Consider the following 26,915-nt stretch of genomic DNA (forward strand, 5'->3'; position numbering starts at 1 on the left):
CCCCCATTTTCCTTTTATTGTCTTAATTGCTGATGATCTGGATAACACTGGGATGACTTCTAGACCTAGAACTTCCTTGTAATAAATCAATCCTGACCCTATGATTTACAAGAGTTTAGGAAACAATGAAAATAAGTGTGGGTTTTTTTTTTTTTTTTTTGGTATTTTTGTTCTGTTTAAAGAAATTCTGGAATATAACTTTTCTTTCTGTAATGTTTTTCACATTTTTCTCTCTTCCTGTCACAGTGTGGCCTCATCTTCTAACCTTGGGTTCACCTTTATTCCTTTCAATAGGACTCTAATGAACACAAATCTCAGCCTATAAACAGAGATCTACTCTCCATATTTATTTATCATAGAAATTGATTTCTTGGATGTTGTATTTATTATTTATTGCTATGTAACACACTACCCCAAAACCTAGCAGTTTAAAACAACTAGGGGTGATTATTTCACACAACTTTTGAGAGTATGGAATCTGGGAGTGTCTTATTGGGTGGTCTGGTTCAGCATCTCTTATGAAGTTACAGTCACACTATCAGTTGGAGCCACAGTCTATAAGACTTGACCAGGACTAGAAGAGCCACTTCTGGGTTCACTCATGAGGTTGTTGGCAGAAGTCAGTTCTTTGTTCCATGGCCCTTTCCATAGGACTGTTTTCTCAATATAGCAGCTGGTTTCCCCTAGAGTGAGCTGTCGGAGTGACAGCAAGAAGGTTTTTCTTTATAATCTGACCTTAGAAATGACTATTACTTATGCTTTATTCTGTCCACACAGACCAATCCTGATACAATATAAGAGGCGACTACACAAGAGTGTAAATACGAAAGATAGGTCATGGAGAGGACACATGTATTTTCCCTTCTCAGTTTGCCAAAGTGTGGAAACGTAATTACAATGAATGTAAGGTTTTCCTCAACACTCATTCCTAGAGCTGTGTGTGAATCCTTATGTAGTACCAAGTCTAGGTTTGGCTTTTGTTTTCTTGTTTTGTTTTGTTTTGGAAGAGAGAGGATGTTTAAAAGGGCACGTATATCTGATTTTGGGGATTATTATATAGCCACCTTGAAAACTGATGACAAATTATCATGGACATTGTTAGTACATCTCTCACTTAATTTCCAGCAGGAATGCCATCTTTCATTCCCCCAAAGTATTAAGATACTCATAAGTTCCCCATATTTCAGATGGAGAGTGAGATGGACCCAGGTCTTCACTGTCCAATATGATAGCTACTAGCCTTACATGGCTATTGAGTACTAGCAATGCAGTAGTCAGAATTGAAATGTGCTGTTAAGTGTAAAATACACATCTATTTTAAAGGCTTTGCAAGACAATAGTAAAATATCTAATTAGTATTTCTGTATTGATTACATATTGAAACAGTGTTTTAGTTATGTTGGATTAAATAAAATGTAGTGTTAAGTTAATGTTAGCTGTTTTGTATTTATTTTTTTAAAAAATCTATTGGAAAAAATACTTAGATAGCTTGCATTGGTGGCTTACATTTCTATTAGACAGTGCTTCTTGAATGGAAAGTAGCAATATAGAGGAAAAGCCTCCCTATCCAATACAGGAGTGTGAAGTGCCCTTCCACAGGTGATATTTGGTGAAAGTGAATAATAAAGATTGACTTCAGGAAAAATCACAGGTAAATATCACAGAGTCTGAGAACAATGGTCTGCATAGCAGAAACTTTCAATAACTTCCCCATATTTCCTCTCATTCATTATTCAGTACACACTGCCTGCTTCCTCCTGAAAACACTCAGACAATTCCTCGAGATTATTCTAATAGCAAGAGGATCTCCAACCCAGGAGGACAGAAGATGAAGGGGCCTGGATATTATTGTCTCAAAGAATAGCCTTTAACTGAAATAAGAGATAACACAAACAAATGGAAAAACATTTTGTGCTCATGGATAGGAATAATCAATATCATGAAAATGGCCATACAGCACAAAGTAATTTATAGATTCAATACTCTTCCCATCAAGCTGCCATTGACTTTCTTCACAGAATTGGAAAAAAACTACTTTAAATTTCATATGGAACCAAAAAAAAGAGCCCCTATAGCCAAGACAATCTTAAGAAAAAAAAGACAAAGCAGGAGGCATCATGCTACCTGACTTCAAACTATACTACAAGGCTACAATAACCTAACCAGCATGGTACTGGTACCAAAACAGATATATAGACCAATGAAACAGAACAGAGGCCTCAGAAATAACGCCACACATCTACAGCCATCTGATCTTTGACAAACCTGACAAAAACAAGCAATGGGGAAAGGATACCCTATTTAATAAATGGTGTTGGGAAAACTGGCTAGCAATATGCAGAAAACTGAAACCGGGCCCCTTTCTTACACCTTATACAAAAATCAACTCAAGGACCAGATGCGTTGGCTCACACCTATAATCCCAGCACTTTGGGAGGCCGAGGCAGGCAGATCATGAGGTCAAGAGATCGAGACCATCCTGGCTAACACAGTGAAACGCCATCTCTACTAAAAATACAAAGAATTAGCCGGGCATGGTAGCAGGTGCCTGTAGACCCAGCTACTTGGGAGGCCGAAGCAGGAGAATGGCGGGAACCCAGGAAGGAGAGCTTGCAGTGAGCGGAGATCATGCCACTGCACTCCATCCTGGGCGACAGAGGGATACTCCATCTATAAAAAAAAAAAAAAAACAAAAACAAACAAACAAAAAAACTCAAGATGGATTAAAGATTTAAATGTAAGACCTAAAACAAAAAACCCTAGAAGAAAACATGGACAATACCATTCAGGACATAGGCATGGGCAAAGGCTTCATTACTAAAACACTAAAAGCAATTTCAACAAAATCCAAAATTGTCAAATGGATCTAATTAAACTAAAGAGCTTCTGCACAGCAAAAGAAACCACCATTAGAGTGAACTGGCAACCTACAGAATGGGAGAAAATTTTTGCAATCTATCCATCTGACAAAGGGCTAATATCCAGAATCTACAAGGAACTTAAACAGATTTACAAGAAAAAAACCGAACAACCCCATCAAAAAGTGGGAGAAGGATATGAACAGACACTTTTCAAAAAAAAAAAAAAAGACATTTATGTGGCCAATAAACATATGAAAGAAAAGCTCATCATCACTGGTTGTTAGAGAAATACAAATCAAAACCACAATGAGATACTATCTCATGCCAGTTAAAATGGCGATTATTAAAAAGTCAGCAAACAACATGCTGGAGAGGATGTGGAGAAATAGGAACATTTTTACACTGTTGGTGGGAGTTTAAATTAGTTCAACCATTGTGGAAGACAGTGTGGTGATTCCTTAAGGATGTAGAACTAGAAATACCATTTGACAAGCAATCCCATTATTGGATATATACCCAAAGGATTATAAATCATTCTATTATAAAGACACATCCACACATATGTTTATTACAGCACTATTCACAATAGCAAAGACTTGGAACCAACCCAAATGTCCATCAATGTTAGACTGGATAAAGAAAATGTGGCACATATACACCATGGAATATTATGCAGCCATAAAAAAGAATGAGTTCATGTGCTTTGCAGGGACATAGATGATGCTGGAAACCATCATTGTCAGCAAACTAACACAGGAATGGAAAACCAAACACTGCATGTTCTCACTCATAAGTGGGAATTGAACAATGAGAACATATGGGCAAAAGGAGGGGAATATCACACAGTGGGGCTTGTTGGGGGGTGGGGGGCAAGAGGAGGGATAGCATTAGGAGAAATATCTAATGTAGATGATGGGTTGATGGGTGCAGCAAACCACCATGGCCCATGTAACAAATCTTCATGTTCTGTACATGTATCCCAGAACTTAAAGTATAATAAAAATGAAAAAAAAAAAAAGGATAGCCTTTAACCAAAGATAAATAGAAATCGATAAATAAATGTCCTGGTTTCTTTGCCCCTCATGTGGGATTATATGTGTGTTTTGCACTTTTGTCCAGAGGTGTGCAAGATATGGAGTCCCTGCCAAAAATACAGAGTCTGAGTTGCCTGCAGCAGTGACCAGCCGACAAACATATCTTGATTAGGTTTTCTTGTCTTCCTACTCCACTACTGGTAATTTCTAGGACCACTTTCCAGATAAACTTCTTTTACATGATCCTACTTACAGGACCTCCTTCTAGAGAAATCTAATTTAGGACAGAATGCATGAGTGCATGTATCTGCAAGCAGGAGTGTGGACACACAAAGACAGAGAAGTAGCCCTATGTATTTCTAGTTAGTATAAGTATTCATGGGTTAACTTAACATAATGATTTGACAACCAAAATTGTTTTCTCTTTGTATCTGCTTTCTTGTCCTCTGGTCCCGCATTTGCGTATCACCATTCTATCCTGGTAATATCTTACCTCCTTCCCTCTAAACAGCATTCTCTGGATGGCTGTGTTCACAAAGCCTTGCAGTAGCCAAATTGGGCCAGGTTCTAGAAATACAGGCCATACGTGACAGCCTAAAAGTTTTCCTTTTGACATTTGTTGAAAGGAAAATCAGTTTTCTTCCTGAGAATAGCATGAGAATGACACTTTACTTTCCAGCCTCCTCCTATTGTGACAGGTTGATAAGCACTGTATTTTCATCCTCCTATTTTCTTCATCATAAATAGGTCTCAATTTATAACCCACATGTGCAGTTTCATTGAGAAGCAGGGCAGAAGGCACACTGCCCTCTTTTAGCTCAGCAGGGCAAGAGCATTAAGAACAATGAAAGTTCAGAGTTACCTATCACAAATATATCTGAATGATAGCATCAACAAAATCAGAATGAGTTTTTCCAGGAAACAGTGACCTTGTGACATAAAAGCCACGCTACTGAGAGGTGAAGCTGGTTGGGCTTCTGGGTTGGGTGGGGACTTGGAGAACTTTTCTGTATAGCTAAAGGATTGTAAATGCACCAATCAGCGCTCTGTGTCTAGCTAAAGGTTTGTAAATGCACCAATCAGCACTCTGTGTCTAGCTAATCAGGTAGGGGACTTGGAGAACTTTTCTGTATAGCTAAAGGATTGTAAATGCACCAATCAGTGCTCTATGTCTAGCTAAAAGTTTGTAAACGCACCAATCAGCACTCTGTAAAAACAGACCAATCAGCACTCTGTAAAACGGACCAATCAGTACTCTGTAAAATGGACCAATCAGCAGGATGTGGGTGGGGCCAAATAAGGGAATGAAAACAGGCCACTGAGCCAGCAGGGGCAACTTGCTGGGGTCCCCTTCCACACTGTGGAAGCTTTGTTCTTTTGCTCTTCACAATAAATCGTCCTGCCCACTCTTTAGGTCACAATAAATCTTTCTGCCCACTCTTTAGGTCCACACTAACTTTATGAGCTGCAACACTCACCATGAAGCTCTGCAGCTTCACTCTTGAAGCCAGAAAGACCACAAACCCACACGGAGGAACAAACAACTCCAGACGTGCCACCTTTAAGAGCTGTAACACTCATTGTGAAGGTCTGCAGCTTCACTCCTGAAGTCAGCGAGAGCACGAACCCACCGAGAGGAATGAACGACTCTGGACGGGCCACCTTTAAAAGCTGTAACACTCACTGTGAGGGTCTGCAGCTTCACTCCTGAAGTCAGCGAGACCACAAACATTTGAAGGAACAAACTCCGGACACACCGTCTTTAAGAACTGTAACACTCACCACAGGGGTCCGCGGCTTCATTCTTGAAGTCAGTGAGACCAAGAACCCACCGGAAGGAACCAATTCTGGACACACTACCTCAGTGTCTAGGTTGCATTAAAACAAGCACAGTAATAATAACAATAGCAAACAATAGCACCACTTCTCATAAGTAAAGTGCTTTCTGGTTTGTAAAACACTTTCATAGATATCTTCTCCTTTGATTCTTTCAACAGCACTATAAGAGAAGCAACAGTTGTTGTGGATACGCTAGCAAATTATTTGGCATTGCAATCTTACCCATCTGTACTCTCGCACTAGCTAATTTGTATAATCTAGTTTCATGGCTTTAAGGAAACATCCAGGCCTACGGGAATCAATAAAACTGTACAAAAATTATTTGATGCATGAACACTCAATCTTTGCAACATTAATTTCAAATGAGCACTTGGCCAACTCACATGTATTTATTATCTTAGCTCACTCCACCCGAATGTCTATTTTCTTTATCTTTCTCCCACCCACAAATCATCCATACATGATCCACTTGCTTAATTTCTCCATCAATACATTATTCCTTCCTACTAGCCTGGAGTTTGATTTTAACAGCACTCTTGGTAATGGGCCCATTTGGTTTGGTCCCAGGACTGCCTCCTGGGTATTGTCAATAGCTGGCATCCTTTGTGGATGTGGCATAGATTTTTAGTGTGAGCCAAGAACTGATATGCAAATTTCTTTTGTCACTGTGTTGTTTTACCCACTTCTTTGGAAACAGTATTGATAAAGATGCATTGGGAAAGCAGCACTGTCAAAAGATTAAGTTTTATGACAGGAAGTGCTAAATAAATGGTCTGTTAAAAAATTGAGTAAGTAAAAAATATAGAGACATTGATATGTCAAGCAAGGTAGAAATTAGTATATCATAAAATGATGTCATGCAACCAAGCAGGGAGAGTTCATGAAACTTACCAGAGAATCCAGGAATTGGTCAGTATTTCTAGTGGAAGTGTTTGGTTTATGTTTATGGCGAAGAATTATCCTAGAATGTAAGCTTCGTAAGAGCATGGCTTTGTCCTTGTATCCCACTATGTCACCAGCTCCTAATACAGTGTCTGGTACAAAGAGAGCATGCACACAGTTTTTAAATAAATGGATACCACAATGGTTAAATAAATTTGTCATCTAGTCTATAATAATCTCATTCCTATTCTGAAGCCACTGGTATCATAGGGTGCCCTAGAAATAGGCATATTTTAAGGAAGACATTTGAACAGTCCCTTTAAATTTTTTCAAGCTTCCTTTAATGAAGCAAAGAAAAATTCAGTTGCATTTTGTATTTCTCAGGAATGGTCTGGCCACGGGGCACAATGATATTTTTAAATGCAGGGAAAATAATCCACCAGTTTAATCTGCACAATGTTTAACACAAATATCTTCTCCATTAACAATATGGTGCGAGAGAGAGTCTGGGGGTCATTAGAGGACCTGAAAACACCCTGCAATGTGTTCGTACAAGATTAGCCCTTCATCGAAAAGATGTATTCATTCTCGATATGGCCTTATGTCAGGGTTGCTGGCCTTAATGTGTGGAACTTTTCCAGTTCATCAAGGCTAACGTGCCCAGAGCTATTTTCTAGGTTTGAAATAAAAGAGCAAGCTGTGGTAAGCTGGAAACCTTTGTTACTATTTGTATTCCTCTCTTCTCTCCATTTCCTGCTCTCTCTTTTTTAATCCACCTGCTTTTTCCTTTGCTTGGTAAACAGAGTTGCCCATCTGACAAATTGTGAAAATATCCCCTCAACCCCTCACTCACACATTTGGCCTTGGTTTTAATACCAAAGAGTTTCAAATACCAAAACATAGGCAGCCATTCTTCTTGGCTGCTTATAGGCTCAATTCAGCTATTTCCTCAACGATCTGAAGGAACCCTTCCTGTCCTGTCCTATCTCTTTCTGGTCTTGAATTTATTTTCCTATCAATCTAAATCTCTGCCTTTTGTGATAAAAATCTGTGTTTAAATTGAACATTTTTACAGATTTTTGGTTTAGATTTGACGCTGTATGTTTTATAAGTGAGCTTGAAGAGAAAGGCAAGGAAATCCTGTATATCCAAGGTATCTAGTTAGCATGAGATATGTTATGCTACAAAGGCAAGTCACACAAACATCTGAAAACATAAAGGTTTAGCTCATGCTACATGCCCATTCCTGGTTGGCAGGAAGTCCTGCCCACCATAGTCACTCAGAGTTCTGGGCCAAGAAATCAGCTACCACCTCAAATATTGCTGGCCATAGTACAAGGGAAAGCTAGAACTCTAGGGAAAGACTTCTCACATTTTAACTTGCATGAGTTCACCTGGGGATCTTATGAAAATGTTGATTCTGATTCAGTACATCTGGGCAGACCCTGAAAATTCTACATTTCTAAGAAGAGTTCAAGTGATGGTGCTGCTGCTGCACTGCCTAGTGTATGTTCAGTAGCTCAGGCCTAACTAAACTAGCAATTAAGTGTTCTGCCCCAGAAGTACAATTTCATTAGACACACTGCTCCTCTCAACAACAAGACAGCTGGGAAGTACAATCCAATCAGATACCCAGAAGACAGAACTGAAAATATTTGATGAACATCCAGAAACATTAACATGGCTATTTATATAGCACAGAAGCAAAATAAATACTTCTTAAATCATTTTTAAGCTAAACTGATCAATGTGTTAAAATGTTAATAAAAACAAATTGGGCAGAGATTCTCAATCCCAGGCTATATATCAGAATCAATAGTGGGGATGTTTTTAATCACAGACACCTGACACTGTAGAGTGGCTATGTGCTAGGGTTTGAATATATTTTTCTTTTTTTTTTTAACTCCTTAGGCAATTCTTTAGCCGGGATTTAAAAAGCACTGACGTAGGAATTCCTAAGCATTTTATTGAAGGTGTAAAAGTACAATTTAAAGAATGCACTTGTAGGAGTGAAAGAAAATTCTCTTCTACCCCCTGAAAGTTAGATTTCTGGAATAAACTTGACAGTAGACAGATTAAGAGGTAAAAAGGCAAACAAATTCATTATGTCAACATGCATGGGCATCCCATAAAATGTGAGACTTGAAGAAAGACTCGATGATTAAAGATTTTATACCTTTATGCCCTCAAATGACTGAAGTTTTATATCATAGAGAAAGAATAGGGTCTGGGGGCTTTTCAGGGGGAGATGGTGACAAGCCATGGGAGGGTCAGGGGAGAAAGTGCACTGGGAACAAAGGCTGTCTTACTATGCAGATAAAGTTTCTCAGAAGTAGCCCTCAGAGGAATTGATGGTAGCTGTGGTTAAAGTCTCTCAGTGGAGGTGTCAGACTTGTAGCCTCCTTTCCTGATTTAATCTTCCCTGATTGACAATTGTACGTCTTCTGGAGGAACTTACCTTAGTCAGTTAAGGGTAGATCAGAGAAAGCCCTTTCCCTGCCTTTGCTGCTCTTCAGCTGCTCTGTTTGAAGTCCGAAGTGACAAATTTGGAGGTATTCTTTTCTGAACACCAATATATTTGATTATCAATGCCCTCTACCACAAATTTATGAAATATATAAGTAGATGTATTTTAATTGAAATTTAGTATAAATTTACACCTGTGACAGAAAATATTTTTAATTTGTTTCCATTTATAAAAATTTATTTTTTTATCTTTTTAAAATTACTGTAAAAGCCCAAGGGAAGGCCTTCCATTTAAGAAGTCAACTATATCACATTATTCACATTGCTCAAATATAAAAGTGCTTAACTACATAACTACTAAATGTTGATTTATTCAAGATTGTGAGATAATTGACAAAAAGGTAGTCAAGGTAAATTGGAAGGCAGAAAAAAAAAATGAAGAAAAGAAAGAAGCATAGGAGTGAAGGGGGAAGACTTCTCCTTTGTAGTCTGAAGATTTGCTGAAAATAAACTGACAAAAGTCACATTAATGGGAGAAAAAGGCATACTAATTTATTTTATTATGCGTGGGTAAAAAAAAAAAAAAATCACAGTAGAATGATTATCCAAAACCAAATGAAGTGCATAAGCTTTTAAAACCTTCTTCACAGCGGAAGGGAGATTAGGAAATCTAGAGTAAACAATGTTAGGGGAAATGAATAGGCCCAACGCTCAGACAATGGTTCCTAACCAATGGTTAGTTTCTTTGGAAACTGAATGGGTCTAGGGGAATAGACAGTGGCTCCTGATGAAATAAATTTGTCCATGTGTAGTTACATTCCCCACTCCCTACAATATGAGTTTACTTAATGAAAACTCAGGGAAGGGACAGAAGGTAATTGTTTTCTTTTTGGGTGTGCCCAGTCCCTCTGCAGATAGGGGAAAAGCCTCTCCTAGCACCTGCTGATCTCCAAGGGCCTTTATTTCAAAATACGTAAGCATACTAAGGTGCCACATTTTGGGGTGACATTCTGCAATCTCCTTCAGAAAGAAAAGAGGGAAGAAGCTGACATATTGCCCAGAACCAGAGCAGTAGAGGGTAGCCCTTGAGCACAGCCACGGGAATGAGCTAATGCAAATTCAATTCCAGATTCAAATGTAATAACTATGAATATTGCTAAAGTGACTTCTCCTTGTGCAAGTTACTTAGCTTCTCTAAAACTCAGGTTTCTCACTTTTAAAATGGAGAACATTGCTATCTCTCTAGATCCTAGGTCAGCTAAATGAAAAAAGTTATGCAAATTTCTTAGCACAGAGGCTAACATGTTATCCGTGAAAAAAGGCAGTTACCATTATTTTATTTGTTGACTTGATAGAAGGGAGCTGCCTACAACATGACTCTGACAACACTGTCAGTAAAACATGCCAATCCTATTTCCTTGGGAGCCATCCAGTACATATAGAGAATTTATATCCTCCTTAATAACCTTTGTCACTGAACTGTGGTAATATTTGGGGTTAAGAGTTGTTATTAACATGCACATAATTAATGAAATGTAAACTAGATTTGTTAGACTGCCCCAGTGAATTAATTTGGATAAAGGCAACATAAGGATAAATAAAAAGGGCACAAAAGAGGAAAAGGATGTCACAATTAGGTCTACTTCATCTCTGTAACACAATGGTTAGGAAAATAGACTCTTGAATCTCACAGAGACCTGTCACTTCCGGCTAGGTCATTAGGGTCAAGTTACTTACCTTTTCTAAGTAAGGATTTCTTCTTCTGTAAAGAAGGCGAGAAAATATAACTACCAAAGGAGTGTTATATTGTTGTTATTCCAAATATGAACTGAGGAAAAAAGAGAGACAGAGTTTCTATACGGGATCCCACAGGTTTTGTGCTACATTGTGACCAAGAAGGCCTTAATGGTCCCCTCAGCTTCACTAAACATTAAATAGGTCTCTTCTTGATATTAGGGGGCCCTGACATCCTAATTTACCTTATCCAATTTTTTTTTATTTATTTTTGAGATGGAGTCTTGCTCTGTCACCCAGACTGGAGTTCAGTGGCGCGGTCTTGGCTAACTGCCACCTCCACCTCCAGAGTAGCTGGGATTACAGGCTCCTGCCACCACGCCCACCTAATTTTGTATTTTTAGTAGAATTGGGGTTTCATCATGTTGGCCAGGCTGGACTAGAACTCCTGACCTCAAGTGATCTACCTGCCACAGCCTCCCAAAGTGCTGGGATTACAGGAGTGAGCCACTGCTCCCTGCCTACCTCAGACAATTTTTTATTGTAAATAATTTCCTGACTTTTTGAGATGTAAATCTTCTCCCAACCTCTTTCCAGTTTTACAATCCAGGCATTTCTTCTTCAAGGACCTGGGAACTATTCCTTTGAAATGTAATCATCAAAGAAGATAGGGCTCCTATCTCCCAGTCTAGGTGGGAGGCTAGGAACCTAACTTCCATAAGCACAGTGGACCACATCAGCCTATAGTTCTCTGGTTCTTTTTCATTAGCTCATCCCAGTGCTTAAAAACTCTCCTGCCTTTTGTTTCATTGGGATTGAGTTCAGTCTCTCTTCCCTACTGCAGTCGTCTTGAATAAAGTCTTCTTGTTTAACTCTGTCCAGTGCAATTTTTCTTTTACACTTATAGCCTCTTCAAATCAAAGACCATCAACACTTTTCTATACTTAATCTTGATTCTTTAGGCTCAATTGTAAATTAAAGTAAGAGAGTAGATTTAACATTAAGGTTTAGGCTGGGGGCGGTAGCTTGCACCTGTAATATCACTAGTTTGGGAGGCAAAGGCAGGCAGATCATTGGAGCAAAGGAGTTTGAGGCCAGCCTGGGCAACATAGCAAGACCCTGTCTCCATAAAAAATTCAAAAATTAGCTGGGTGTGGTGGCATGTGCCTATAGTCCCACCTACTTGAGAAGCTGAAGTGGGAGAATCACTTGAGCCTGGAAGGTGGAGGTTGCAGTCAGCTGAGATTGTGCCATTGCACTCCAGCCTGGGTGACAGAGCAAGACCCTCTCTCAAAAAAAAAAAAAAAAAAAGAAGAAGAAGAAAGAAATTAAGGTTTAGACATTTTCCATTTATCATGGCTTAAATAGGCATCTGAAAATCATGTTAACTCCACAGTAGCTAGAAGTTACCTGTAGTCCATCATTTATCTATAAATATTAAACTGAGATTTGCCAAATTTAAATTGGAGGAAAACTAGAATAGGAGGTCATAATCTTCATGTACTGTCTATCTTCTTATTCTTTGTAGGAGAAATGCCGAGTTCTCAACTCATTTTATTAATATGCATTGAAAATATTAGAAATATAAGGCTAAATAATGAAATATGCATGTGAAAACATTAACCCTTTTTAATTTTCATTGATTAGCATTTCATACATTAAATAAAGCTAATCAGGTGCTCTAAAATTAAAGAACTCTTATTTATTACAATTAACCCAACATTAAGAAATTTTAACCTAATATACTTCTTGTCCTTTTGTAAAATTATAGTAACTAACAGAAAACATTAAGCTTCTCTACATATTCTTACACTAATTTAACTAATATTTCCAGTTCTCAATTATTACATTGGTGGAAGAAGAAAATGTGAAATATTCTTATATATCCTGTCCCCAGAATTTCTTTCTACTATAACCTCTGTAACATAACACCCATGCACCCCCCCCCAAAAAAAGAAAAAAAATGCAACAGTTGATAGGATAGTTTGAACATTGTTATAATTTCCAAGAAAATTTAATATTAGATTCAGCACTTTGATCAAGGTCTCTTTACTAAATAAAAAAAGTATTTTTTAATTTGTTCATTTGTTTATTCTTGTTTTCAGTCACTAAATATTTAGATTTAGCTAACATTTATTATGTATTAGGTACTAAGTGACATGTCAAAGAGTCATACTTTCACTTCTGGCTCTGATGCAGCAACTCATGGCAGACCAATACTTCAGTCAATACATTTAGAAAAGCTTGATAAAATGTTTAAAAATCAAATTGAAAAGACCATATTGCTGCTAAGGGAAATGAGGAAGCAGAAAATCAAAAACAGAGGATAAGAAGACATTTTCCCCTCAGGGAATCTGCCAGGTTATGGTCTTGGGAAAGTGAGAATCTGAAAAACAGGACAAAGGACCATAACCAAAACAGATAAGCTGAGCAGGTTTTGGTAATTGCATGGGGCTAGCGAATAATTTTTGTTTAGGACACAACAAGTAAGACTTGGGGACAATGGTCTCAGAGTTTTCAGAGATGGGGAAAAGGGAACACTCTGGATATTTTCTTTTGAGGAATATCCTAATACTTTAAGGTGAACATGGAAAGAGGCTAAGAAGCCAAACAGAAAGCTGCTGCTAGTGAGAGAAGAGTTTTCAGCATACACAAGTATCTGATCAAACAATAACTGGAGTTAGGTCTCCAGCTAGAGACCTTGCAGAGCTATGTCTTAGGAGTGGAGGCAAATTAAAAAGCATCTGAGCCTTATAACCACAATAAACCAACCGTAAATCTGATTGGTCTTGATTGCATTAAGGTAATCTGTTTCATACTCCAGCTGCCTCCTAGAGGAAGATGAATCATTGGTGGTAGAAGAGAATATGGCCCAGAGATAACAATTATATATGTATAATTTCTGACATTCAGGCAAAAATTACCAGGTACAGTAAGACACATGAAAGGGGAGGGAAACAGACAACAGAAACTCCTATGGGCAAAATTGGTACCTCCTGCAAACCCCCTCCCCGGATTTATATGTTGATGCTCTAACCCCTAATATGACTACTTTTTGGAGACAGGGCCTATAAGTCTTAAAGGTGGAGCCTTGATCCTATTAGATTAAGTGCCCTTCTAAGAAGAGATATCAGAGAGCTTTTTTCTCTCTCCCCCACACGTGCACAAAGTTGAGGTCATGTGAGTATACAATAAAAATATGGCCATCTACAAACCAGGAAAAGAGCCCTGGAACCAAATTAGTGGGTACCTTGATCTTGGACTTCCCAGTTTCCAAATCTGTGAGTAACCAATTTCTGTTGTTCAAGCCAACGGTCCCCAACTTTTTTGGCACCAGGGACCAGTTTTGCGGAAGACAATTTTTTTCATGGAGGGGACTGTGGAGGACAGTTTTTGGATGAAACTATTCCACCTCAGATCATCAGGCATTAGATTCTCATAAGGAAAATGCAGCCTAGATCCCTTGCAAGTACAGTTAGCAATAGGGTTTGTGCTCCTACGAGAATCTAATGCCACCGCTGATCTGATAGGAGGCAGAGCTCAGGCTGTAATGCTTGCTTGGCCACTCACCTCTTGCTACGTGGCCTGATTCCTAACAGGCCACTGACCCGTACCGATCCATGGCTGGGGTTTGAGGATCCCTGGTTTAAGTCACCCAGTCTGCGACATCTTGTTGTAGAAGGCTGAGCAGACTATTACAGACACATATCCACGCTGGCCCATGGGAAAACTTTCCCTTTTGCCTTCTGAAGGTTTGCTGAAAATCAAACTGAAAAAAAGGAAGATTGATAGGAGAAAAGACATACAAAGTTATTAATGTACCTGGAGGAGAACCACAGAGTGATTACCATGCAATGGGATACAAATGGTTACATGCTCTCCTTCTTAGGGAAAAGTGAGATGGGGAAGTGTGGATGATTTTAGCGGGGTAGTAAATGACTGTTAGGGAAATTCAATGAGCTTAAAGAACATACGATGGCCGGAAGGAAGTCTTTTGGGCTCACAGAAGAGACAGTGGTTAGTGACAAAAGTGTGCCCAGGTATGTGGCCAGACTTCAGTCTCTCATCCTGTGATAAGAGTTCAGTTAATGAAAATTTAGGAAAGTGACCAGAGGTCATCGTTTTCTTCTGTGACAGGTCCAGACTTTAGGTAGATAAGGAGACTCCGGAGAACAACTTCATTCTATGCTTTGGGAGAGACAGAAGCACCATATTTTGGGGTGTTGGCCATATCCACAAATAATGCAGCAACATTGTTGATGCACAGCTTAGTATTTGACAACAGAGTACAGGAGATCTTTGCTCACATTTTTGGAGTTCTTTGTGTGGCAGTCTCCTCTCTGGTATTACATTCCACAGTTTCCAGCTGCTTCAGCCTAACCAAATTCTACTCTCAGGCTCTAACTGAATGTAACCGCCTTATTCTCCTTCAGTTTCCCCTCCTTGCACTGGAGTCTGGAAATTGCCACCATGAAGAAAGCTGAAAATTCAATAGGGACCATCTAATTTGTTTCCCTTTTATGAGGAATCACAGCCCAACACTACTTACTTGTCTCAATAGCTAAAAACAGTCATTTCATATATTTTGACCAGCTTTTAATTTGTTTACTGTGGATGTATAACTTCTGTACCAGACACTTATGATTAGAAGGTTAATCCTTCCTATTCATGTTAAAAACTGTTATTAAACCAGAAATCGTAGTCTAAAAAAATCCGATAAAGCATATATGCAAAAATCCTCCAGCAAAAGTCACATTAGCAATAAAATATTGAATGACAGAGATTGGGAAAGAGAGCAGGACAAGGATTCCAGTTATAATTGCTTCAATTTATTATCATTTGGAGTTTTTTCAAGTTCAATAAGGCAAGTAAAAGAAATAAAAACAATTCTGGCTGGGCACAGTGGCTCACGCCTGTAATCCCAGCACTTTGGGAGGCTGAGGCAGGCGGATCACGAGGTCAGGAGATCAAGACCATCTTGGCTAAGACGGTGAAACCCCGTCTCCACTAAAAATACAAAAAATTAGCCGGGCGTAGTGGCAGGCGCCTGTAGTCCCAGCTACTCGGGAGGCTGAGGCAGGAGAATGGCGTGAACCCGGGAGGCAGAGCTTGCAGTGAGCCAAGATCGCGCCACTGCAGTCCAGCCTGGGCAACAGAGCAAGACTCCGTCTCAAAAAAAAAAAAAAAAAAAAAAAACCAATTCTAAGGAAAACAGGTGCAAAACCTCAACATAGAAAACTACAAGATAATTATGACAAAAAATGTAAGAAGACCTAAATAAATGAAGGGATATACTATTTCCATAAATTAGAAAACTCAGAATTGTAACAATGCCAAATGTTCCTAAGTTAATCTGTAATAAATAGTTGCATGTACTTATAACAGTTATGGTCTTTTTAATGTATTGACAAGAATGGTAGAGAAAATTAAGAAATAAAAAAAGGAAGATTTACCCTATCAGACATTCAGATTTATTATAAAGCTATAGTTATTGAAACAGTGTGATGTTTGGCATAAAAACAGGCAAAGAAAATAATTAAACAGAATGGAGAGCTCCAAAATAGATCCACATATATACAGTCATCTGTGATGCAAGTGGAGAATTTTTTCTCTTTACTTTGTAAAGCAGAGTATCTGGACTTACATGCACACTATTGCCAGAAATTCTACACTCAGATATATACTCAGTGGAAATGTATCTAATGTGCTCCCAAAACTCTTGTATAAGAATGATTATAGCAACATTATTCATAATAGTGAAAAACTGGAAGCAAACCAAATGTTTACCAACAAACATAAAAGTTATGTTTGAATAAAATAAATGTATGGATAAAAGTTATGGTACATTCACACAAAATACTATATTCATGAAAGGGAAAAAACTACATTCATATGAACAACATGAATATAGCTCATAAACACAAGAAGCCAAACACAAAAAGAATCCATAACAAATGATAACACTTACATATGGTTCAAGAACAGGCAATACTAATATATGATGATGGAAATCAGGGGAGTGATTACCTTTCACAGGGGATGGTCACTGGGAAGAAACATTAGAAAGGATTCTGGATATACTGGTTTTGTTCTATATCTTCATTTAAGTGGGAGTTATATAACAGTATTCATGTGCCTAAATATTCATCAGATTCTATATTGGTGATTTTTATAGTTTCTGTATATATATTATAATGCATATATTACATTACCTCTGTGTGTTTTACACTGCAACAAAATTCATAAAAGCACAGACAGTATCCCAAATACAGTGGAGTAGAAAAGCCTTGTACTTAGAAACCTATAATATTCAGCAGCATTTATAAGTTATTAGGAAATCACAAATAAGTTACTGTTTCATAGTTCAGAGTAGGAGAATATTGCTTCCACTTTGATGGAGGTAGATTAAATTGAGGAGTGAAGAAAGGTTTTTTGGAGGAGATAAAATTTGAGATGGAACTGAAAAGAGAAACAAATGATTGCTAGGCACAAATGAGGAGTGGTCAGTCATTTCAGCAAAATAATTAGTATCCCCTCCCCAAAGTTGGTAAGCTGTGTAAGAAAAAGCGACAGCCATTTGTTTGGATTATAATCAATAATGTGAAATTAGATTGAAAAGAAATATTAAGGGTTGATTTTGAATGATTTCAAATAATGGAGTAACAAATTTGGATTTCTGTAGACTCTGGGGAGCCATTTAACATACATAAACAGGAAAAAAGCCATGATCAAAATTATGATCTGGAAAAATAAATTGACCTCAAGATTACAGGAAGGAGAAGGAAATTTATGTAGCAAGAAAACATAAATGAGTATTATAAAAATTTTATTCATTTTCATTTGGTAAATAGTTATTAAAGGTCTACTGACTAGCTCTGGAAAAAATTAGTGAGCAACTAATTTAGATCACTCGAGTGGGAGAGTGACAAGTAACATACATGACATCTTGATTAAAGAACAATTTGAAAAATTATTTATTGAGTACTACTAATGAAAAGGTATGAAAGTGCATAAGTTATAAACTGAAACCCCAACTAATACTTCTCTAAATATATGGTAGTTCATCTCTTTTACATAGTAAGAAGACCATAGCAGATATTCCTAGTGCTGGTTCAGCTTCTTAAAAATGAGATAACATCAGTATTTTGTTTTCAGCTTTATTGAGGTATAATTGACAAATAAAAATTTCATATATTCAAGGTGTACAACATGATTTTTTCATATACATATTCATTGTGAAATGTTATCCATAATCAAGCTAATTAACATATATGTCACATCACATAATTTTCTTTTATGCATATGTGGTAAGAATACTTAAAATCTACTCTCTTGACAAATTTCAAGTATAGAATATATTATTATTAACTATCGTCACCTTATTGTACATTAGATTCCCAGAACTTAATTCCTCTTATAACTGGAAGTTCATACCCTTTGACATCTCCCCATTTCCTCTACCCACTGACATCTGGGATCTTGAACTTTTCTCCAACATTCTGAGGCTGTTGGCTTCCATCTTGGGTAATGTCTCACAGTCACAAAATATATGTCATATCTTTGACATGGCCTCTTAATCAATGAAGGTAGGGGAAAAGGCAGTGCCTGACAATTCTGTGAACTTTTTATAAGAAAGAAAAAGGTTTTTAGAAATCCTCTCATCAGATTCTCTCTGTCATCATTGGCAAAAACTGGACCACATGTCCAGCCCCAGCTGAAATGAAGGCTATGAATATAGAGAACGAGGACACAATATACATGATACACTGCCCTGGCCTCTGTGCATTGCCACTCACAAAACCTACGTCACCAAATCATGATCAAGTCTCTTCATTAACAAAGAGAAAGTGGAAAACTGATGTTGGTCCTAATAGAGTTTTTCACAGGTCACACAAAAGTATACATACATATATAATGGGTAGTGCTTGCTCTTAAAGGGCATAAGTAATAAACTCTGTGAATGTTGTAGGTGGCCACTACACTTAATATGGAAATAACTGCCCTTCATATGGAATTAAGAAAAAAACTACACTTAATATGGAATGGAGAATTTCTACCTAATATGTGGAATGTATTTTCAACGTGTTTGCACATCTTTAATAAAGTTTGCTATGCTTTGCTTCTTCCAAAAACTGACTTTGCAAGTTTGAAACCACATACAGTAAGGAAGGTAACCTAAAAATGGACAATATAAAATCACAACAAAAAACAGGAGTAGAGAAATAGAGGTCATCTGATGAGATAATTATTATGTACAACGAGTTCTGCATTTTATGTGACTTAATAAGAAATAGGATTAGTAAAGGATTTCTCATCATTTGACTTTTTTAAAGTAAATAGTTGTATTTTGAGAAATAAAGTCATCATCATTGCCCATAAGAAGGAATTATATGAACTTTTCAGTCTTTTTCAGAATAAATATTAGTATCAGGAAGATAAAAGATAAATTATATCCTTAAAAAGAATAGCTTACAATAGGCTAAGTTTTTAGGTGTAATGAATTTCCCATTATTTTCTTCAGGCTTCATTACCTATAATTGATTATTGTACAATTTTTCAAATGGTCTTAAAGCTTTAATATGGCTATGTCTTTAATTGTAATCTTCCCAAGATTTCTTTAGTATATTTTTCTTCGAGATGGGGATTATGTCTGCCTGGTTTCCCGTCATATTTCTATTATACATGGAAGTCAATCAATAAATATTTATTAAATTAGTCTGTGGGATAAAAATAAGAATAAGAACTATTGTGCTTTTTTTCTCAACATCGATTATAAAATACATGTTAATTAATATTAATTAATACTGATTTTAAAAAATACACAAACATTCTATGTATGAAAATTTTTGCTATTAACCCTCTCTATTTTGCTATTAACCCTCTCTAAGAGTTGCAGTCAGAACATGCCATCTTAAATGGTTTGTGTTTCCTTTTCTTTTGGAATCTGAGATTCCAAAGTACCCAGAATGGTATCTCTCACTTCTTGCGTCATTCAGTGCATAATTGATGTTCTCATGAACAAAGAGATTCCTAAGGACAGTTGAGGCAATATTACTCTAGTAACTTATTTCTGGTTATCTAAATGTCAGGATAGAATTTATTGAACCTAGAGAATTAAAAGATTTACATGCCTATTAAGCTATCTTTCTTAAGTATTAGATGTTCTAAGCAGTCTTTGAGAAATGCTGGGTCACAGCTTATTCATAGTTCTATTCTGAAATTAGTGACTGAGTGCTGTGTTATTGATTAACAAGGGATTTATATGTTTTAGAAACAAGCTGAACAAGAAGTTGCGTTGGGCATTTTACTGTCAAAGTTGACAGGCTGACTTTCTTTCTTGCCCAGACAGAGGGCAGTCACCCTTTCTCACAGAGGTAGCCTCTAAGGATATTTGCAACCAACCCACAGGTTTCTCCACAGCAGAGTTTTGAATCTGTTAAAGTTTTTGAAGAGTAAACAAATTGAAACCCCAGATTTCTGTATAGCACTTTATGAAAAATATCATTTTGGCATGAAAAACTTTAATGGTAGGTGGTTACCACTCAACTTCCTAGACCATGGGTGGGTCCAAGCCTGGTGCCTGAGTAATATAACTGCATCATAAGTTTTCTACGCTTTTTTAGTGTCTTGTATTGTACTAAAAAATGTAATGTATTCCACCACATTAAAAACAAAATGGAGGCCAGGCGCGGTGGCTCACGCCTATAATCCCAGCACTTTGGGAAGTTGAGGTGGGCAGATCAGCTGAGGTCAGGAGTTTGAGACTAGCCTGGCCAATGTGGTGAAACCCTGTCTCCACTCAGGAGGCTGAGGCAGGAGAATCGCTTGAACCTGGGAGGCAGAGGTTGCAGTGAGCTGGGATCACACCACTGCACTCCAGCCTGGGCAACAGAGTGAGACTCCATCTCAATAAATAAATAAATCATAAATCATAAAATAAAAAGTAGCGAAAAGGGAGATGTGGCTAATGAAAAAGAATTAATAGTATAATTGTAAAATCTTGAGCTCAGGCATGAGTAGAATGATGCTTTTGACAGAAATAGGAAACTGTAATCCATTTCAGGATTACCTCCTGTATTAAAGTATGAAATTTTTGTTTTGAAATTGCTTGAAACATGAATTAAACAGGCATCTATTTAAGAAGTGGAAGACAGCATGCACCAGATCCTAAGTAAAGCATTTTGTCAAAACCAGTCATCAAGGTGGAGTTCTGGGAAGGTGAGAGGAGAGGTTCAGGTCAGTTCACCTAATCCTGGGCTAGCTCAGCTTGGTCCTACTTAACTCTTCATCTACCCCCATTTCCTGTCTTTATTTGCCTTCATATTTTATTTCTAATCTTGAACTTATATCCCTGTACCTGACAGCCAATTTAACATTTCTGGCCTTGTAGACCTTGTCTCAGCACTATGCTCCCCTTATAAGTGTCTGATCCAGCCCATCTGGGGAGAAGTTAGACAGGTAATATCTATCTTTTACTTTTGAGAAAGAAGAAAGTATGGTATTTAATAATACCTTTACAGGCAGGCCATATTTATTCCAAAGTAGCACTTTCTTAGGGCTATAAACAATGCAATTAATCATGCTCTACTTTTATGGTATGCAAACGCATACTACCTAAATGGAAGAGATTACTTAGAACACTAGCTATGAATCACTGAGCCCCTGTGACACTCTTCAAAATGCACCAAGGGAACAGTCAGTGCTTTTGAAATAATACAAATTATATTTGCTAGTATTTGTTAAATACTTATCATGTATTAGGCATGTGTTAAGCTCTTGTAGGAAATGTTAGAGTAGTAAAAATATCTGGAAAATAGAATTTCTGATTTGTCCATAGTCTCAAAGTAAATATAGGGTTAGAAATTGAATAATTATTACTTCAATTTACACATTCCATCAGTACAAACCTTTGTAAAACTGGGATTTTTGAAACATTGTATTTTGACATTGTATTTTGAAACATTGTATTTTCTAGAAAGCTCAGATAAAATTTTTAGGAGGAAAAGGATTTTCACTGAATTCCCTGATTAGAAACTGACACTTAGGGATGCTCAGAGTGCCTCTTTCAAGTAAAAAAGATTATATAAATTACTCTAAATAGTGAGGGACTGATGTGAATGCCATTTAGACCCAATGCCTTTTCACAGGTTGCTCCTCTCACATAGAATGTCCTTTCTCTATTCCTCATCTAGAAATGTCTGCTTTCTTTGAGACCTGGCAGCTAAGATGGCAGTACAGTAATCCACAAAGTACTCTCTAGCATTTATTGGCAAGATGGGTGGCTCTGAAACTTGAGTTTATCAGATTTATCCAGAGGGTTTATTTAAAAAATGGCTGGCCCCACTCCTGAAACTTCTGATTCAGTAGGCCTGAGGTAGAGTCACAAATTTGCATTATTAACAAATTTCCAGGTGATAATGCTGCTGATCCAGAGGCCACACTTTGAAAAAATACTGAACCATGGTACAACAATGACATAAAAAGTCAAGAGTGTCCTTTTTCTGCCAGTCCTATTGATTAGATTCCTTCAGTTAAATAATACACAGTTATGTGTGTGTTAAATTGCTTGTTTGCATTATTAAGATAATTTATATTCCCATCACTAATCTATTCTCTGAAACCAGATGCATATATTCAACTTCCTATTCTGTAGCATCATTCATATGTCTAACAAGCACCTAAAGCTTAAGACATCCAGAATTGAACTCTTAATTTCTGTCACTTCTCTGGTTCTAGTCTGTTTACTTCTCTAGTCCTGTAGAGCAAATCTTAAAAGCAAGGTCCAAATGGATGAGGTATTTTACAAGTAACTTAACTGTGTCCCAGAGAACACAAAAACCAAAACAAAAAAATCAATGATATTATAAAAACACAAAAATATCTAGGCACAACAAAGTAAAATTTATAATGCTTAATATCCAAGCAAAAATTACCAGGCTTACAAATAAGCAGGAGAATACAGAATATAAATATGAAAATAATAAATTGAAACCATCTCAGAGAGGACACATGCATTAGAATTAATAGTCAAGACTTAAAAATAGCAATTATAATTATATTATGTACATTCAAAAAGTTAGAGACATGGAAGATATTTAAAACCCCATTCAAACTTCTAGAAATACAACTACAACAAGTTAGACATACACTGGTTGTAATTAACAGATTACACATGGTAGAAGAAAAGAGTAGTTAACTTGAAGATATAGCAGCAGCAATAGTTGGAAATGAAATTCAGAGAGAAAATAGACTAAAAAAAATTAACAGAGCGTCAGTGAGCTGCAGGACCACATCGCAGTCTGAATATGCACGTAGTGAGAATCCCTCGATGAGAGATTTTGGCACAAAATAATAGCTAAGGTGGTAGATAGAATTCTAATATGGCCCTAACATTTTTCAGCCCCTGGTGTATTCACCCTATATAATCCCCAGGACAGTGAGTACGGTAGATTTTACTTTCTTGATTCGGTTCTAAGGCACAACTATCCTTTAAATGGGAAGATTATTTGTGTGGGCCTCGCCTAATCACATAAAGTGTTGGAAAGAAGAGAGCTTTCTCTAGCCGGTTGCAGAAGAGAAAGTCAGAGATTCGATGCGTAAGAAAGCTTCAGCATATCAATGCTGGCGCAAGGATAGAAGGGACCAAGTGTCATGGAAAGCAGGCAGCATCGGGGAAAAGCACCTCCTGGCTTATAGACAGCAGGAAATGGGGAATCCAGTCCCAAAATCATAAGGAACTAAATTCTGCCAACAAAAAGAAGGATTTTGGAAGATTCTGTTCCCAGAGCCTCCAAAAGAAAGAGGAAAAAAAGAGAACCCAGTCAGACACAACAGTTTAAGCAGAAGACCTCTCTATGCCTTATTGGATTTCTGTACTATAGAGCTGTGAACAAATAAAGGGTTGCAGCTTTAAATGCCAAGTTTGTGGTATTTTTTTAAAGTACATACAATAGAAAACAAGCAAAGAAATAATGTCCAACATATTTTCAAATTTCAGAGAAGATTATAAACTCAAAGAACAAAGAGATTAAGCAAAACCCAAGTATTGGAAACGTGAAGAAAACTATACCAGTGCATATTGTAAGTTGCTCAAAACTTGTGCTAATGCAAAAAAAAAAAAAATCTTAAATGCAGACACAGAAGACCCACTCACCTACATTAGGGAGTCAAATACAAAATCTTCATGAATCTTTCAAATAAAATATGAGGTTGCAAAGAAATACCAGGATTGATTTAGACTATTTTCTTCACCCATCAGACTCCACCAATTCTATCTTTAGGGGATACTATAAAAGAAGACCTTAGTAATTCCCTCATTTGAATATCTTATAGATCTATTGGAGGGAAATATAATTATCATTTTGTAAAAAATTCAGAAACTGAGGTCTATTTGAACATACTTAGTTCAGTTTAAAAATAAATAGTACAAAGAGGGGCAATTATACAATATTCCATGTGAAAGAAAATGCTTCCTTTTCTTCTTTTTCTTCTTTCTCTTACCTTTTCTAAATGTGGAATCGTGTTTCCTCTGAATTCCCAAAAATATTGGTTTTGGATAAAGAAATAAAGAAAGGATAGAATTGATTTTTTATATATATATTCATCTTTAATGAAATATATATTTCAAATTAGTGATATACTAAGCTGACTTGGAACCTGCTGGAACTTAACTGGCATAGGTAAGTGGATAAAGAGAGAATGTTAATATTCTCTCATTAACATTAGGCAAAGCCAGGGAGAGAAGAGGTTGACTACCAAGGTGAGGTTATCAGTGGTATCATGTCTTCCTGAGGAACATCATAAGCCCAAGTTTGAATTGGACTGATGTTTCTGTTGTATTGACTTCAAGTATTGGTTGAAAATAAGAAATAATTTCCAGCCTTTTTGAGGGTAAGACATTGCTAAGAGCATCAGCTAATCACATTGGAGTTGAGAGCACAGCCCCAGTGGGTGATAAAAAGCTGAAGCTGAAACTCACAGTGAAGGTTGGGAATGTACAGGCAAGCACTGTGGCTCCAGCATACTCTGAGTTCTCATCATCTCACCCATGCTCTAGGTATATTGCAACAGAACAAGTTGTCAACTCCATTACTGCGGGGTTAAAACTTTCTACTTTGATCTGCATTCACTGAACAACTTAGGCTGAGCCTGGCTGTGTGAATAAAGTCGTCATTAGAAGAAATGTAATGACCACCATTAGCTGGCAGTTTGGAGACAAATAATATAGGAGAAAAGAAGAGATTCTTGCTTTTACTAATCAATTGTTCTTTAGTTCCCAGATATTCCTTTCTTGGAGAAAAAGGGGAAAGTTTCGAAATGGGAAACACTGAGAAAAGTCACAGACTAAATATTTTTAGAATACCCGTTTATTTCTTATTATCACAATTCAAGGAAATGATGTACCACTTTTTCACTTTTGAGAGAGAAACCGTTAATAAAATTGATAGTTAACGCTGAAGACTGTCATGAATTAGTCACCAGATAGAGGCATGTTTAAATTGCAAATTACTTTGAAAGTCATTAACCACCCCAAACTTAATAAAGTGAAATCTTCACACTATTAAAGACAGTAACAGATGTTGTTTTTAATGTTTAATGAAAAATATTTATCTGCTGCTAAAATCTAGTCCCGTCTCCCTGACCCCCTTTTTTTTTTTCCTGCTCTCCAGTTAGGTTTGTTATGTTTCATTTGAAAGCTCTTTTGCAAGATGATGAGTGCATTATTTTTTACAATTGTGAAGGCTCAATCTTAGATCAATGTTATTTCTCAAGGAGTTCTGCATACTGCATATTTGAGAACAAGAGTCAGTTTCTAGAAATCTGTGTGAGTAAAATGGAGAGAAGGCATTTTTTTTTTGTCTCTAGCCAATATGGCAGATGAAGATATGTAACCATAGAAAAGCATTCTAATCGGTGCAGCTTCAAGCCTTGAAAGATACTACATGGTAACTGTGCTTTGTCTTAGGTGATCTTTTTTCTTCTTGGATTATTTAAGGGGGACTAATTTTTTGAAACCCTAGGCAACACGATCACAAGCAGTAAACAAAGTTTGTATCAAGAAAATAATGGTATTTCAATGTTAGGGAAAAACAATGTCATAGCCAGGAGGGAAGCAATCAGAACTTAAACTGCTGCAATCTGGAAGCTTCTCCTCAGGACCTGTTTACAGCTGGTTCACTGTTCTCCCAAGCAGTATAATGTGCCAAACAAGTGGCAGGTGGGAAGGTTATGTAAAAAACTGTCTGCATGACTTAGTTGACTGCTGAGGTACAAAAAGAAATTGTAGAGACATTGAGCCATCTGAAACAAAAAATGAAAATTATGGTAATCCCCTCAACCAAGAGACAGAACTGGTCTCTATCTAAACAGACCTAAAGTGAATAGTATTGTCTAGTGCAGATAGAGCTTCTTCTGATTAAAAAATTTGTCACAGCTTCCTTAATTTTTTTGTAATAGTATGAAGAATACATCCTTGATTTCACCTTCTAGACTTGCAACTTTCTCCTAATTCTTTGCGTTCCAGGTTCAAGGAAGAAAAACAGCAATCATGAAGACAGAGAGCAGCATAACAGATAATTATATTTATAGTAATGATTTGATTCTCAGAGCTAGGCTTAGCCCAAGTTGTTTAGTGAATGCAAATCAAGGTAGAAAGTTTCAGCCCCAGCATGAGTGGAGTTGATAATTTGTTTTGTTGCAATATAGTTACAGGATATATATATATATATATATATATATATATATATATATATATATATATATATTAGTCTCCCTGGAACATTCACTCCGATAAGAAAGGAACCGTTTTTTTCCATCTATTAGGCAGATCTTGCAGAATGAAATATTAAACAATTAAAGTTTGCTGTTATGTTATACTGTGATGAAGTACTACAAGTAATCTTATCCTTGACCATAGATTAAAAGATCATAGCCTTCTGAGGAACTGCAGAATGACCTCAAAAATTGTGTGGAATATAAAGATATTGCAGTCAAAAATGGCTGTTAAGTATCATTCCATTGTACAAATATTTACACACTATGGTACCTAATATAGGCCAGGAGCTATGCCAAGTACTTTAGATGGAAATACAAAGATGGC

At 37.0% G+C, this 26,915-nt stretch overlaps 1 long non-coding RNA gene across 1 annotated transcript in view; it reads right to left on the minus strand.

Moving 5' to 3' along the window:
- Nucleotides 1-347: 347 nt before the first annotated feature.
- Nucleotides 348-26,915, minus strand: part of LOC129044314 (uncharacterized) — a 32,786-nt gene continuing 6,218 nt past the window's right edge. Inside the window, exons 4-6 of the long non-coding RNA XR_008504649.1 lie at nucleotides 15,124-15,296; nucleotides 14,387-14,585; nucleotides 348-693 (exon numbers count right to left, since the gene is read on the minus strand). This is a non-coding gene — a long non-coding RNA (uncharacterized LOC129044314). The remainder of the gene's footprint in view (nucleotides 694-14,386; nucleotides 14,586-15,123; nucleotides 15,297-26,915) is intronic.

Source organism: Pongo pygmaeus, chromosome 13 (genome assembly GCF_028885625.2).
Source record: "Pongo pygmaeus isolate AG05252 chromosome 13, NHGRI_mPonPyg2-v2.0_pri, whole genome shotgun sequence".
NCBI classification, from domain to species: domain Eukaryota; kingdom Metazoa; phylum Chordata; class Mammalia; order Primates; family Hominidae; genus Pongo; species Pongo pygmaeus.